The 16,388-nt window shown below is 47.2% G+C and overlaps 1 protein-coding gene across 3 annotated transcripts in view; it reads right to left on the bottom strand.

Annotated features, from left to right (window-relative positions):
* Positions 1-16,388, bottom strand: part of CFAP44 (cilia and flagella associated protein 44) — a 1,393,686-nt gene that overhangs the window by 235,496 nt on the left and 1,141,802 nt on the right. The gene's annotated exons all lie outside the window — the stretch shown is intronic.

Genomic DNA, 16,388 nt, shown 5'->3' with positions numbered 1-16,388 from the left:
ATCTCCTATGGCTAGGGGTACCCCAGCAGTATGTTTCTCAAAGGCATATATCCACTTACTTGCCCCTCCTGACAACGGGGGCAGTAGCTTTAATAAATTGGCTTTGTCCATCTGTGCCCATGGGATATAGTTAGGCCTCCCTCCTCCCCTGTGTATCAACGGGAGCTGTAGCCTTCCTTTCGTCGTAGCGTCCGGACCCGTTTTGGCTGCTGATGTTCCCAGTGATGCCATTTTTCCCACTCTGTTCCTTAGTCGCCCCGTCCACTCATCGTCCAGGGTTCTCATGGAACATGTACCTTCCTCCCCCTCGCTTCCCCCTCCCATCGCCATACTCAACCTGTCGCTTTCTTCTAACTCGTCCCTTATATCACACAGCAATTCCTCTCTAATTCCCCCAAGCCTTTCTTCGTTTACAACATCTTCCTCTCGGGGCCCTACTTCTATTATTCGCGTTAGTTCTTCTCAATTCTGAACAGAATCTCGCCCTTTTTCCACCCCTCTTCGGGCTTTCTATTTTCACCTGGTGCTCTGGACGTACGCCCTGATCTAGTTGCATCTAGTGCTGTTCGTTCGCATATGTCTTTTATCCTTGAGAGCTCATCCTTTGCTATCGACAGTCTTGATTCTAAATCATCTGTGAGCTTCTCTATATCTACCCTTTGTGTGCCTGCCTGGGCTCGCTCCCTCGTGCTTTCATATGGCGGAGGTGCCGTGGGCCGGTGGGGTGTAGTATCTTTCGGGGGAGGTATGTAAGTGGGGTCACTGTACCCCTCTGCGGGCACAGGCTTCTTTAATATCGGGTACAAACTTATTACCTCTACTGGTGGCGCTACACTTGACTCTTCCTTGACATCTCTTTGTATTAGTAGTGGATTGTCTGTGGTGGACGGGAGATCAGGATTTAATGCTGGTGTTTTAGGCGGTGGTATCTCTTCAAATAACCTCCAAAGATCTAATATTTCCCTCCTATTTTGCAGCTGCTTTCCTTTGTATTTTAGAAAAATGCATGTGGCCACCGTATCCAGAACACTTTTATCAAACGACCCTCCCTCAGGCCAAATCTGAGGTAACCCCTCCCCCTTTAGCTCGGTCACCCATTGGTCGTGATATTTTTTAATCCGCTCCACGTATCCCGGGAGATTGTTACAAATATGTGATAAGGGTGTTTCAGCCCCCATCTCTGTGCTCTCCTAGAACTGGTGTGTCTCCGTGTATTTGCAACTTCAATGTAAATGTAGTATCAGTATTATTCTTTATATTTTACTTCACATTCAATGTTGAGTCCCTTTAGGCTCTCCTCCACCCTAACTGCGCGATACAGAACTGGTCGTACACAATGTCTATTCTGTTCTCTTTGGGGGGCACACACAAGAGCAACCCATCCTTTATTTTGACAATGTCAGCCTGGAAATCAAAAAGATACTCACTCACTTCACTATATTGACGTTGTCTGAAAAGGGAAAAAAGTTTTATCCGACCACACTTACCATGACCATTTAACTATTATACATTTATAACCGCTTCACACATTTACAACATCAAAATGTCTTCTAGCACATACGAGGTGCACACACCTCTTGGCACCACTCAATTCACCATTCAAGCTGCCCTCCCTTTCCTCCCTAGCCGGCTGTCCCTGTTCGTCTTATTTGAATATCTAGATGCGCATATATATATAGATATTAACCTGCTTTCCCCCCTTCTAGTGGGACTCTTTTTCTCTTACTGTCTCCCTAAGTTTGTGCTAATCACAGTTCTTTATTCTCCCCCCTACCCTTAAAAAAAAAGAAAGGAAAAAAGTAATAGCGGTCACTAATGTACTCAGTGTCCCCTTTTGCTGAACACTTTTATTTTATACTCCACTTCTTCATATATTCCCAGTACTAGTCAAGATAGCACTATGCGGCGCCGCCTTCCACCCCCTTTCGGAGCTGGGTTCCCGTCACTTTTATCTCTTATTCACCTCTTGATCCTAATGGCCATATGCAAAGAAAAAGCAAGGAAAATTTAAGATGATCCTTAGAAGATCTGCGTACCCCCCCTTTTCGTTATCTGTCTTACACTTCTTTCCCCGCTCCCTTTAGAATCGCTCGCACTCAGTACTCACGTGCCCGTCTTGAACCGATAGTCTCCGTCCAGGCAGTGTCGCCGTCAGCTCTACAGTCAGCCCCGGCTCCGGCGAGCGGTACTCAAAGGGGATTTTTCAACCGGGATCCCGTACCCCCTCTCTATTGAGTGCGCACTTCTTAGTGTACCGGTCGCCGTTGGCGTGCAGCCTCCCGGAGCCGGCTCAACGTGCGTATCCCTTTTCGACCGAAGATTCTCGTGCCAAAAGGGGACGGTTATAAGGAGTTAGGAAGGAATAAAAATCACGCTATCGGGGTCACCACTGAAAGCAAGCGTCCCCAAACAGCACGATCCTCCCCGCAATGAGAGACAATGAAAGACTCTCCCAAAATGGGAATAAGGCCAAGACAGAGTGCGGGTGAGCGTAAATGGGAGTTTATCAATCAGAATAGGGCATGCAAAGAACTCTGCAACCTCCGAGAGCGCTCTGTCTGACAATAGCAAAGACAGGCATATATATTTACAAAAAACGTCATCAAAACCTACATACTATAGGGGGCACAAGTTCATTGGGATTGGGTGGCGACGACTAACTATAGGTGCTGCTGCGGTGTGGTTGGTCTTGGCTGGAGGACGTCACTGGTCACCCTCGTGGGTTGGGCTGGGCCTGGCAGGTCGGCTTGAGTTCATCCGGGCGGTGTTGGTGTTCCAATGCGGCCTGTGGCAGAGATGAATACCTTTCCTGACTCACTTGCCCTCGGCCATGCACACCGCAGTCATTCAGTCATTTACAGTGTTATTCTCTTTAGTAAATCTTTCAATAGGTTATTTTATAGGTTAATGCAACACAGGAGGAATGCACCTTGTGAGGGGTCTGGAGGTAATACATCGAGGCCTGGTTACCAGTGTCCTGCTGACCGGGGCCATAGGTCGAGGGGCTAAGCTTCGGGGCCTGGGACGGGTGGTACAGGTCTTCCTGTCTTGTTAGAAGTTGTTATGGATGTTCCGCTGTGTGTTGTCAAAGTGTTGGGTGTCCTGATTGCACAGGGCCATAAGTCTAAGACGGTCCGGTGGGTTGTGGGGTTTACGAGGGGGCGCGGGAGTTTAAACAAAGGTTTACTGCTGTGCTGTAAATAATGCAGGTGGCTGGCCGCGGCCTTGGGTGCTGCAGTGGGGCTACAAATCTTTGAGGCGGCTCCAGTCTGATCGGGGGAGGTGGGATAGCGCAGAGCGGGCCTCTGTTCTCATGTCTTGGCAGCCTTCGCAGGGTGGGAGGGGGAAATGGCCTTGTACGCATTCACAAAGGTATCTCCCTTGTGTGTTGCTGAATGTAGGTAAAGACATCACAACCATTTGAACACTTCTATAATACTTATTCAAAATCACTTCAAAACATGCATTTAACCTTTGCTGGGTGTGTCTCGATTATACCCAGTCCGAGCACCATATTTGTACAGTACGTTCTAGCAGCTACAGTATTTTAGTTACATGCATATACATTCGCAGTAAATGAGGTAGTAGTTGGGTCGGTGGAGTACATAGAGAACGACCCGCCACTGTACGTGACGGTGGTGGCACATAAGGGGCTTAGACATACACACATGATAAGTGCATTCTCGCGCATCCTTTACATGAGTTCATAGTATAGTTGCATTCGCTTTCTCGTGTACTCTAGCAGCATTAGCTTAGTTATGGCGCAAAACCATGGGAGGTAGGCTGCCCAGTGATACACGCAACAAACAGATCCCTGGAGCGTTTCTTTATTATTAGCATCCACCTGTAATGGTGCGAGCTCGCCATTGCTTATATCATGGGAGCATGCTCTCTCCTTTTAATACATTCTACAGGCGTTTGTAATATAAGAGATTTTGTGGAAGAAAGCATACTTTTGCAAGTGGTCTTGACATTAATATATACATATATATAAAGACTGTCTGTCATCAGATGACCATTTTACCGTTTTTCTCATTATTCAGGCCTGCTGGCCGGGTCATGCTGATAGTGATAGTAACTGCGGGAGGTGAACTGTTACAATGTTAGCGTATTGCGCTAGCTCATGTCCGTCTTGTTCGTGGGAACGTGCTCGCAGCGGATCTGCCAGGGTGCTGCGGCAACAGGGATAAGACTCTCCAAGGGTGGGGGCCGCGCTACAGTGCGCTGAGCTCACACCATCTTTACCAGACAAAAAATGGTTTCTGGGCCTAGCTAAATTTGTATGGGCAATCAATACGTGTGGGCAATGTCTCCAGCGGGTGAGCCCTCCATCACCTGGGCCCGGGTGAACCGAGGGGACGCCCAATGAGCCATTGCCCTCACCTGGGGAGAAAACGCAGGCGAGAGGGGTCTCCTGGACCAGTCCTCCCCTACACATGTAATGACTAAAGTATTATTCTATCAAGACATTGTTTGTTTGATTGATTAATGCTAGCCCTCCGGAGAAACAAACGATTGCCTATCCAAGAAATATTCAAGTTCTCTGGATATAAAATGCCAACACCCTCCTTAGAGAACAGTCTACGTCGTCTTTCCTTTACTTTCAAGGGATGATGAGGCAGATTGAATGAAGGACATACACTGTCTGCAATTACATTCTGTAATAACCTGTGGAAAAATTGAAAGTTCAAATCTATATTTAAAGAAAAATAACAATACAATACGTTTCTCAAGCAGTGCCAAGTTCCCTGGAGTAGAACTGGGGGAGCCTGCTGTGAGTGGCAAACACATACACTTGATGTGACCCCCTATATGCTGTGTGCTGCTGTCTCCTGACCCAAACTCCCTTTATCAGATACTGAACAGAACAATAAAAGCTTTTCAACTGTCTGCATGACTCAAAATGTTCCAAAGTGTTTCCCCAACACTAGAGCATAATTGTCTCCTTTCATAGGTTGGCCGTTTCCATAATGAATAACTATGGCGTTGCTGTCAGCACGGACTATTCTTCGTATGAACCGTAAGAGTTTATTTCTTTACTGATGTGAAAGCACTTGAAACAAATGTAAAGACATAAGAATGATGTCAAGACCAAGGAAATTGCTCTCAACTCTAAATGCTTTGCATGGAACCAACTCTCCCTGTCAGACAACAGGGAGATCACGTGCAGATTTTGAAGGTGACCAGTTGCCCGCTTTTGTGTAGAAAACAAGCTTTTAGTAAGTTGATAGTCTGACAGACTGTTGTCTCAGCGGATTATACTCCTTAACACTATTGAAAGTCCTCTGCCACAGTCCTGGAGACTGAAGAGATCTGGCAACCTCTCCAATGTGAGGACCATTTTGTTGTCAGCAACTATTTCAAGAACCTCATTCAAGGTCTTGCTTGAGACAACAAACAGTACAAGACACCATCAGAACTAACAGTATTACAATTAATTGTATACTGTCCATTATAGGAGTATTTTGGAAAGAAAAAGAGAACCCATTCCTTTACTCTTTATTCTTTCTGGGGGAAGAAAGGTGTACGATTGGATGTGGCTAGACTCCGGCGACATGAATTTCTAATTGTGAATGTCAGATTGGATTTCGTCTTGTGGTGGCAAACCAGAGGGTATGAGCCTTAGTCATAGTCTTGCTTAAGGAGATGATCAATTCTTCCTTGAAAGAGCATGGTATGAGTTAATTCCGCTGGTAAGATAAAACGTCCGCATCCCTAGAATCCGCAGAGGAAACAAAATATTAATCTGAAACAATGTTAACGTAAGATAAGTATCTTTTTCTTCTATTGGGAACCATTTCCTCTGCAGGTTGTTTATCTTTTAAGGACTGCCCCAGCCGTTCCCTAATACATTTAGACGGCAGAGTCTCCGGTGCACATATCCATAACAGAAACTATCTGCTTACCAAACATGCGGTGAACCACAAATTCTCCAAACAGAGCATTCCCTCTACCATCAGACAATAATATTCAACAAATGTACGAAGAGAAGACCAAGGAACTGCTCTACATAATTCTTGAATCTGCTGTAGTGGCTCTGCGCCTTGTGGAATGCGCTATTGCTTCCCTGTACTCACCTGATCTGGAAAAATAACAGCGTAAAGCCCTTTAGGAGCATTTTATTCCATCTCTTCTCAGCCTGTGATAGATCGGATGGAGGGAAATGGTTGGTCATGTAATTAAATGACTGATATGAAAGTCAGTAACTTTCTTTGGTCTAAAAGAAGATTCCACATGCAGTATGGATTTGGAGAACACAGAATATAGCCCCTAATTTGAAAGATCATGGCAACCCTTAAACATTCTACCTAGTAGTATCGTTATTAAAAGGCAATTTTCCAAATCAGAATTCGGAAATCAGAATTACACGTCCGCCCAAATGAAGGTGCCAGGAGCTGGGCCAATTGAGATTCCAGATCTACAATGGCCTATAAGGAAAAGATGGGAGTCTATTGCGCACACCCTTTGTGAAATGCTAACTCAAATGGAGAACCTTGCTCTGATGTTCTTATAGAAAACTGACAATGCTACGAGATAAGCTCTCGCAGTCGATAGCTGTTAGACTTCCTTAACTAGTAACAGCTGTGACAAATCTGAGGACGTTGTCCCTTCTCCTCTAGGGGGAGACCTTTCCCAGGGGGCCAGAGTGGTGCATCCACAGTACAATATGCCACCTGGGAGTGGCGCACCGAGGGAGGATCACCTGGGAGGGGAAGCCCCTTACGGCACTCTGGACCACCATTCTAAAGAGACACAGTACCCATCCGCTTTAGTAGACCCTCACCCCTATCGCAATCCTAAAACCCTTTCATTACTCCCTAGTAGTAGTTTCATGTGTCAGGTTAGATAATCACAGGATGAGTGGACAGGTAAACATAGAAACACTGGGACGTGGAGGACTGGATGAATGATGATCACTTGACAGAAACAGACTGAGCAGTCTATTTGTTCTCCTTTACTCATTGACCCCGGGAAATACAAAGGTGCCGGGCCCGACCAAAGGAGAGAGAGCAAACTCACAGTCGGGAAGTCCTTGAGTCACTGAGTAGGTGTGCGGGAGCTGCAGCTGACGACAAGAAGAACAGAGGGAAACGGGAGCAAGAGCATTGTCAGAGGAGGGGGAACTCCTTAACTCGTTGCCCAAGCAAAACACGGAGCATCACTGAGCCAGGACTGCTCACGGAGTGCACAAGCCTGTCCCAGAAGATCCACAAGCCAGAGGACACTCTAGTAGAAAGGCAGGCACTTCAGGAAATTATAGAAAGAGGAACCCACTGGTGAGCTGAACGGACGAGGAAGGGAAGAGCTGGTCGGGTCCAGAAAGCAATTCCACAATTCCCTGCTGGTCGGGACACAGAGAGAAACGCTCCTGGAATGGAACAGAGATGGGAACAGCGGAATCGCTGCCCCAAAGAGAAGAAAAGCCTGAGAAGGAATACATTACTTACCTGTAACTCCAGTTCTCCAGCATTGGTATCTTTCATAGATTCATAGTTCTTTATCTCTTGATTCTCGTGCACCAGGAACTCCCTTTCCATCTGCGTACCTGTTCTTGCAGTCTGCAATGGTTTTGCGTAGTCAGTGCCAGCTGACGGTTGCAGCAGGACTTATCCAGCATTGGATCTTTCATAGATTCACATGTTGTGAATATTCCCCGTCGTCAGGCTGGGAATCCTCAGTTACATAGAGCAGTTTAACCTTAAACAGAAAGCTTTCAGTCACTTTTGTGCTCTTTTACAGTCATTTTGGATAATTCTGCCCACAGTGAATAGGAACACGTCTCTTAACTCCTCCCCTGTCGGCCATCTTCAGATTTGGCAAGCGCATGTGAGTGGCAGTAAGAGCCAAAAGACAAGCCAAGCGGGGTAGGTGGGAGGACTGCATGTGAATCTATGAAAGATACCAATGCTGGAGAACCGGAGTTACAGGTAACTAACATATTCCTTCTCAAGCATTGGATCTTTCATAGATTCACATGCTGTGAGTATATTACAAAGCACTATTACAACAGGACATATGGATGGAGGCAAGCTCCCAGCATAACTTAACACTGGAGATTTACTAACCTCACGCAAAAATGGTCAGCAGAACCGACTGGCCGACTCTAGACTCTTCTGCGGAATCTCTGTCGACACAGTAGAACCTGGTGAATATGTATGCACCGATCTCCAGGTGGCTGCACGGCAGATGTCTGGCAGTGGGATTCCAGAGAGGAAAGCAGTAGTTGCAGTCACTGCTCTGGTGGAGCGCACCCGGGCCCTGAAGGTCTAAATTAAACAAACAGTTGATCCATTGTACGGAATGACACATAGTACTTGAGGATGTGCACTACATCCAGCATGTGCAGGCTTCGCTCCAATAGAGACGTCAGTGTGCCAAAGAAAACCACCTGCTGATTTAGGTGGAAAGAGGATGGCACCTTAGGCATAAAGGTCGGTTTAGAACGTAGAATAGCCTTGTTCTTATGAAATGTCAAATAGGGAGGTTTTGAGGAAAACGCCTGGATTTCACCCACTCGCCTGGCCGAAGTTATGGCCACCAAGAATGCTGTTTTCCAGGAAAGATGTTTAATGGGTGCATGGGCTCCAAAGGCAGCCTCATGAGCCTTGCGAGTAGCATATTTAGCTCCCACCCTAGCGCAGGGCGACGGACAGGTGGAAATGGCCAGAACAGCGCACGCAAAAAATCCTTCACCAGATGGTGGAACCACAGGGATGGCACCCCTGCGTTGGACTTGGAGATCGCTGCCAGGTGCACCTTAATGGAAGAATGCGTTGAGCCAGACTGAGCCAGGGGCAACAGATAAAACAACTGATCCTCCGGCCTGATGGTCTGAGGTAGCAGTCGATGGTTCCTGCACCATACTTGAAACTGTTTCCACTTGCTCTTGTAGCATTTCAAGGTGGACGGAGCTTTTGCCCTGGCCAGGACCTACTGGCAATCTTGCAGAAGGGACAGAGACCCAAAATCTAAGAACACAGGAGCCAGGCCATCAGATTGAGAGAGGCCGGGACATGGTGCAGCACTGCCCACTGGTTCCTAGACAGGAGTAATTGGTGTGGGCGCAGCTTGAGCGGCGCAGCTAACGAGGGGGCAAGGAGGTTGGAGAACCAAAACTGTCTCGGCCACGCAGGGGCCACTAATATCAGTTTGCACTGATGCAGTCTGAATGTGTGAAAGTCCCGAGGCACCAGAGGGATGGGCGGAATACATACAGAAGTAACCCTCACATGAAAACGCAAAGCACCCCCCAAGCTCTCCCTATGGGGGAAGCAGCTGGCAAAGGTCTTGCGGCGACTGCTGTCGTAGGTGGCTAAAAGGTTGATCTCCGGAGTGCCCCACGTCTGAAGCAACAAAAATTAAGCTGGCCTTCGACAGTTCCCACTCGTGACAAGAGTGCAACACCCTGCTGAAGGAGTCCGCCAGAGTGTTCTGAATCCCCGCTTGATGAAGGGGAATGAGAAACATGTCTTGCTGTAGAGCCCAATGTCACAGGGCTTGGGCATCCCTGGAAATGATATGATATGGCATTCGTAACGCGCCTATACACAAGTGTTTCAAGGAATGACGAGGCAAGGAAGGGGGAAAAGCGGGAGGACAAAGACAGCGATCTTACTAGGCCAAGTGACAGAGATCGTGCAAGTGCAGGGGAGGCGGGTGGGGAAAAGTGCCAAGTGAAAGGGGAGGGGGGCAGTACTGTACATGGACTCAAAACAATAAGAAGTGAGGCCAGCAAGTGGCAGGTGCAAGGGTAAGTGCAGATAGCAGGTGTCCAAAAGTGCAGTAAGGGGGAATGTATGGTTACAGATACAGACCCTAGTGCAAGGGTTGCCAATAAGCAGTGCGGGTGTACAACTGGGCGGGCTGGGACCTGGGCCCGAATCAGAGGGTAGCCAGGTGACCAGTGCAGTATCAGACAGGAAATCAGCAGGGGAGAGGAAGAGAGAAGGCAGAAGCAAAGAGGAAGGTCTTGAGGTGCTTCCGGATCCAGAGATGGTTCTCCTAAGTTTCAGAGAGGCAGGGAGACTGTTCCAGAGGGAGGCCCCAGCCGAAGAAAGAGATCTACCATCAACGTGTTGCTTGGAGAAGCGACTGACCCTGAGGGAGTTGGAAGTGGAGATGCAAAGAGCTTGAGTAGGAAGGTATTTACGAAGAGAGAGTTGGAGGTATTGAGGATCCAGGCCCAAGAAGGCCTTGTGGACAATGTAGAGGGTCTTGAATTTAATCCTTCCATCCACTGGGAGCAAATGCAGAGATGTCAGTGCTGGAGAGATACAATCCCAGTGCTTGAGGCCAAGGACACGTCTTGCAGTCCTGTTCTGGATAAGTTGCAGAGGGCAGAGAGTAGAAGCAGGCAGATTAAGAAAGAGGCTGTTGCAGTAGTCCAGCCTAGAGAGAACCAGAGCTCTAGAGACAGTGAGCTTCTGGGGGAAGGAGAGGAAAGGAATAATACCTCTGAGGAGGATGTAGTTGGTAGTTTGACTTCTTAGAGACATCACAGATGTGAGGAGAAAAGGAGAGTGTGGAGTCGAAGATGACCCAGAGGTTCTTAGCCTCACAGGTGGGAGCAGGAAGAGGGCCAAGAGAGGCTGGCCAGAGAGTGACAGGAAAGGAGGGTGTAGGTGTGCCAATGAGGAGGATCTCTGTCTTACTGGCATTAAGCTGTGGGGACCTCGTTCCTCGTTGAATTCAGACATAAAACATTGATATTGTGTTGTCGGTGTAAATCCGTACCGCCTTTCCCATCAGGAAGGGGAGGAAAGAATTAAGGGCCAAATAAATCACCCGTAGTACCAGCGGGTTGATGGGCTGGCTCTTTTTCTGCTCCAACCAAAGGCCTCTGGTCCTGACAGTGGACGCCCCAGCTTTCCAGTAGATCATCTGTCGTGACGGGTGCTGATGGTCCGGCAACCTAAAGGGGCGCCTTGCACCAGATGTTCCCTCACTTACCACCATTGAAGGCTCTGCCTGAAAACCAGTGTCAGAGCAATGCGGTCGTCCCAGGACCCTGAGGCTTGGATCCAGCTGGCATCCAGGAATTCCTGCACTGGCCTCATCTGTAATGGTCAGTTGGTGATCAACGGGATAAATGATGACAACATTCCCAGCTGGGATTTGTAGTTGCAGATTGGTGTTACCAGTTGCTGTAGACACTGGATGGTGGTGGCGGTGTTAGAGGATAGGAGGGGGCTCTCACCAACCAGTCCTCTAGAAACGGGTAGACGTGAACGCCCCTCCTCTGCAGGTGCGCCACCACTGGCACAAGGCATTTTAAAACACCCAGGGAGCAAATAGCAGGCCGAATGGAAGGGCCTTTGAACTGATAATGAACTCCTGCCACCACAAAACGTAGGTAGCGCTGGTGTGAGCAGCCAATAGGGATGTGAAAGTAGGCGTCCTCGAGGTGAAGGGACACCAAGAAATCTCCTTGTTGTAGCTGGGACAACACCTGCAGCAGTGTGACCATGCAGATCATTTGTGCCTTTAGGAACTTGTTGAGCACACGTAGATCTAATATGGGCCTCCAACCTCCTGTCTTGTTGTGCAGCCACTTTTTCCTTACCAGAAAGTAGCAGGAATAGATTCCTGAGGCCAGTTTGTCCTTCGGAGCCTCCTCCACTGCGCCCTTTAGCTGCAGAGCTCGTACTTCCTGTAGCAAGAGGTGCTGAAATGATTCTGGTTTGTGTGCAGGACGAATGGCGGGTGGATAGTCCATGAACTCCAGCGAGTGGCCATGCTGGAGGAGGGATAGCACCCATTTGTCGGATGCGCCAAGGTGATCGGGTCATCCTTCCAGACATCGGCCGCAGCTGTTGACGTAAATGCTGTTAACAGGTTCATTAATGACGTCATAGTTCTAGTTGTGGCCATCGACGGCTTTGTGGACTAGGTGACGGTGGACGGCGTCGACGGCTTTGGGGGTACACAACCTGGAGGAAGGCTTGGTCGTCGACAACAAAGTCCTCACCTCCGATCTCAACAACGGGCCAGTTTTTGACGCTGAAGGCCAAGAGTGTCCACCAGATTTCAAGGTGAACTTGGATGACGTTGCTTCCTTTGGGTGATGTAAAAGGCCCTGGCTCTCCTTCCCTGTTGACATCCCCTGGGCACTGACCTTTGGTGTAGACTGGCCCTTGTGCAAGGATTTGGGCTCATCGCCGTAAGTTTCCTTGTGTCTCCTTTTGCTGGTGGCCTGGACCTCACGCAACCTAGACCTCTTACCAGAGGCGGTCAGCTGGGCCATCCTGCCCTGCCGTAATGAGGCACGACTCCGCAGAGAGATGGAATCAAAGGCCGCACCGGCATAATCAAGCCACGCAACGAGATGACGATGACGTGGCAATCCCTCAGCATCTTGTTGGAGAATGACGGGCAGATATCACAGTCTTGGATAACATGGTGAGGATGAAGGCAGTAGAGGCAGTCATCGTGGTGATCCTTCACGTAGACATTTTTCATTCTGCAGCAGGCACAGGCCTTGAACAGGCTCTTCCTTGTGGATTCAGCAGCCATGAGGTAGGCACAACTGCACAGATGAGCTTCGTCGAAGATTACATGTGGCGGGAATGGTCTACGGGGCTACCACTGTCGCCGCTAATGCCGGTCATCGCGTCGACGTCAACAAATATTATCTTTTCGTAGAAATAATTTTAAATTCCAATTTTATTCATAGAAATGCTGAGGAGATGATTTATGGGGACTCCTTACACTAATGTGCAGTTGCAGTAAAAAATCTGAAATGCCCAACAGGGGAGGAGTTAAGGGAGGTGTCCCTATTGCCTGTGGGTAGTATGACCCAAAATAACTGTAATAGAGCACACAAGTGACTGAAAGTTTTCAGTTTAAGGTTAGACTGCTCTATGTTACTAAGAATTCCCAGCCTGACCATGGGGAATATTCACAGCATGTGAATCTATTAAAGATCCAATGCTGGATAAGTCTTGCTGCAACCGGCAGCTTGCGCGGACTACCCAAAATCATTGCAGACCACAAGAACATGTATGCAGACGGAAGGGCAGGTCCTGGTGCACCAGAAGCAAGAAATAAAGAACTCTTGAGAAGGAAGCAGTGGGTCTTCGAACTATAGAAATGAAAGGTGGTACATTAGGCACAGAAGTGAACCAAACGATCAAGGCATATTATTGCGAATCTGGGACCCACACTCATATGAAAGGTAAGAGCCCAAAGTGATCAGGAATAAGGGGGCTTGGGACCCCGTAAGGGAAAGGGAGCCAGCCTATCAAGGGGCCATTACTTGGCAGGAGAGTAAACCAAGTGGTCCAACAGTAAGAGAAAGAGTTATGGCCTATGAAAGGGCCATTGCTTGGCAGGAGAGTGAACCAAGCACTTCAGCATACTGCGAGTCTGGGACCCGCACTCACATGAGAGTTTGGAAACAAATGGGCTGAGAACCCTGCAACTGGAAAAGAACTGTGAATCTGAGAAACATGTAGTAGTATTTTTGGAAGATCCTTTGTGTTCTATGAGAAGAGACGGAAAAGACATTTGTTCCTTTTGAAGTCTAAGAGAAAGGAGCAACACCCTAATATTGGAACCTTATTTCTTGAACACTGTTCTTGAATCCTTTTGGAAGCATGACTGGCTGAGAACATTCATGTGGGCTTGATGAACACAACTTTCTTTAGAGTGAAATCCTCATTGCACCATTTTCTTAGTTTATAGAGTGAGGGACAGAAATAGGATTTGGGGATGTGACTGGGACAGACTCTTAACTCTTGGACATCCTGACTATTTTCATTAGTTCATTTGAGGCAGGGGAAACCCTGCTTAGATTTAGGGATAGAGAGGTCTTTTTTTCCAACCTTTCTCGATTAATAAAATTCTATACCCAAACATGCCACCCTTGTGTCTGTACCTTATTTCTGGTACCTCACACAACACAAACCCCAAAATAGAAGCTGAAATAGCTTGTAATTGATTTATCTCACAATATCAACAAAACCTTAATCATCTGCAAGCAGAGCTTTCTCGTGCTGTGCCAAATGGCATCAGCCATAAACACCAGTACTTCAGCTGAAAGGTCATAAGCCTAAAAACTCAACATAAGTTCCACTACTTAATCGGAAAGGTCATCTTCCTTACACATCAGCAGCACAGGTGCCACGCATGCAACAGTAAGCTGTTGGATGTAAAATATTGCCATCCTCCTCTGTAAGAAGGTTAAAAAATATTAGATTCCTCTTAACTGCAGAGGATGTGGAGCAGCAAACCAGTCACAGTACTAGACATTTGTACTTTCAGCTGCATGATGATGTTCCCTTAGCTGTGATACGACGAGATGCATTTCACTGGCAGCATAAACAATTTGTTGTTGCTTCTCACGCTGCTCCACCAAAAACCGAGGGGAAAAACAACTCATGGAAAAATGGTGGCCATCTTGGAATGGGTACTTCAGCTACTATTTGTATAGTGTACGCAAAGTATTTACTGTATCAATTCATTAATTCATGTGTATTTATAACTATTTTTACATTGTGTTGATCTGGTGATGCATACTTCTTTTTTTTCAAAGCAGCTCACAATATTTGAAGTACTTGCATTGTGTAACAAAAAGTAAAAAGTGGCCACAATGTATATCTTGGTAGCTAAAATGTGACTATTATTGGTTCAGCAATACCAGCAGCGTTTTGCCAGTAGGGTGGCGGATATACCTCCTGCTCAGAGCTAGAAGTAAATCCACCAGCCTAACATGGAGTGTGCCGGTGCGGTAACCTCCAGGTTTGCCAGTAGGGTGGTGGAGTTACCTCCAGCTCTTAGCTGGAGGTATATCTGCCACCTTACCGGCAATAAAACAACAGTATTACTGAACCGGTAATACTGGCAAATCCGCCCATGGAGTCCTATTGTACTCCATGGAATGGGGATTGGGGATTTACCAGCGTTTTCGCCACTTGAAATCTGCGGGTAATTCCGGCAGACCAAGTGGCAGAAATGGCATTACAGCTTGATGGTAGATACTGGCAAACATGTAATGAGGCCCATAGGTTTTGGAAAAGGCCACCCAAGGCATGATGGGGGCAAACAAACAATGTAGGAGTTTGAAGCGGTCAAGCAGCAACGTGGTGTCAGAGATACACATATGGGTGAGGGTAACAGAAAGGGCCAAGGGAAAGGGCCCCATAGGAATGTGGGGGCATAGGCTGGGAGAAAATACTGTTTGAAGGTGAGAGAAGATATAAAAATGTATCCTGCTGAAAAGATGCAGGGATCTGCAAATGCCTGACATGGGTTCAGAGAGACTTGCACCTCTTCACAAGCTAATCAGATGGGGGGGAAATCAGAAAAAGTTTCCAAATTAATATGTTGCCTCTAACATCCTGTTCCGGCTGTACATATCTATACATTTACAAGAACCACTTTTGAGTCTCCCGAAGCAACTCGTACCAGGTCAAGGGCAAAAGGTTCACCTCCAATGTCACCCGCTCTCTTGCAGTTCATAAATGGATGGTCTAGCCTAATTTGTAGGATATTTCACTGGCGCTGCAAATCTTTTATCAAGATGTCAGAACATAAATGCGCAAGTCATGTTAGCAGCAGGATTCAAAGAGGAAACAAAAACAACTTTGCAGCTAGCAAAAACATGCCTTTCTACACGCCAGCTGCGATAAAAAAAAGTCTGAAATTATACTACGATAACTGAAAAAAATTCAGCTGCAGGTGTTTTACAATCCATTTTACTTGTATGACAAAGGAGGGTCAGTCATTGTGGCCTAATAGTGGTGCCTGGTGGCAGGATATCAATTTTGCTGGCCGCTAACTAGAGAGTTATCTCTTCCCCAAGACCTTAATGCTTGGAAAGTGCCCCTGGAAAGAACATCAGTAAGAGTGAGGAACAGAGTACTCATTCGCTGAAAGAATAAAGTAGAATAGCTTTTATTCTGCATCAAATCAAAGGAATGAGGTTGGTAAAGAAACGAGCGTACAACAGACAGAATGGGCTCATGTGGCAGAGTTGAAGATCAGTAGCAACGAAAGGGGTCTTGACAAGCACTTACGTTGGGGGCTTGTGTTGACAACCTCTAATATCAGGGTGCTACTTTTCCCTTCTTCCCAGTCTCTGCTCTTGGATAGTTTGGTATCCCTGGTTTGGTCTCCGCAAACTTGGTGTCTCCTACACATGAATCTTGGAATCAGGATAGAGTGAGACAAACGTACAGGACCTCAGGGAATAACCAACCGCACATTACAGGAGATTCTCGGGAAACTGTTGGATGATGGGCAAATCCAATTAAGTGAATGGCCCATGCTAAGCGGACAATCTCCCGAGTTCAATTCACACAACTCATGGAAAGGTTTATTCAATACACCGAGGGCTGCATGGAGTTTTAAAATGTCCTAGCACACTGCGTTCCTTTGCGTTGGCAGAA

This window comes from Ambystoma mexicanum, chromosome 7p, assembly GCF_040938575.1.
Source record: "Ambystoma mexicanum isolate Mex_15411 chromosome 7p, UKY_AmexF1_1, whole genome shotgun sequence".
NCBI classification, from domain to species: Eukaryota; Metazoa; Chordata; class Amphibia; order Caudata; family Ambystomatidae; genus Ambystoma; species Ambystoma mexicanum.
This window is presented reverse-complemented; position numbering and strand designations above follow the sequence as displayed.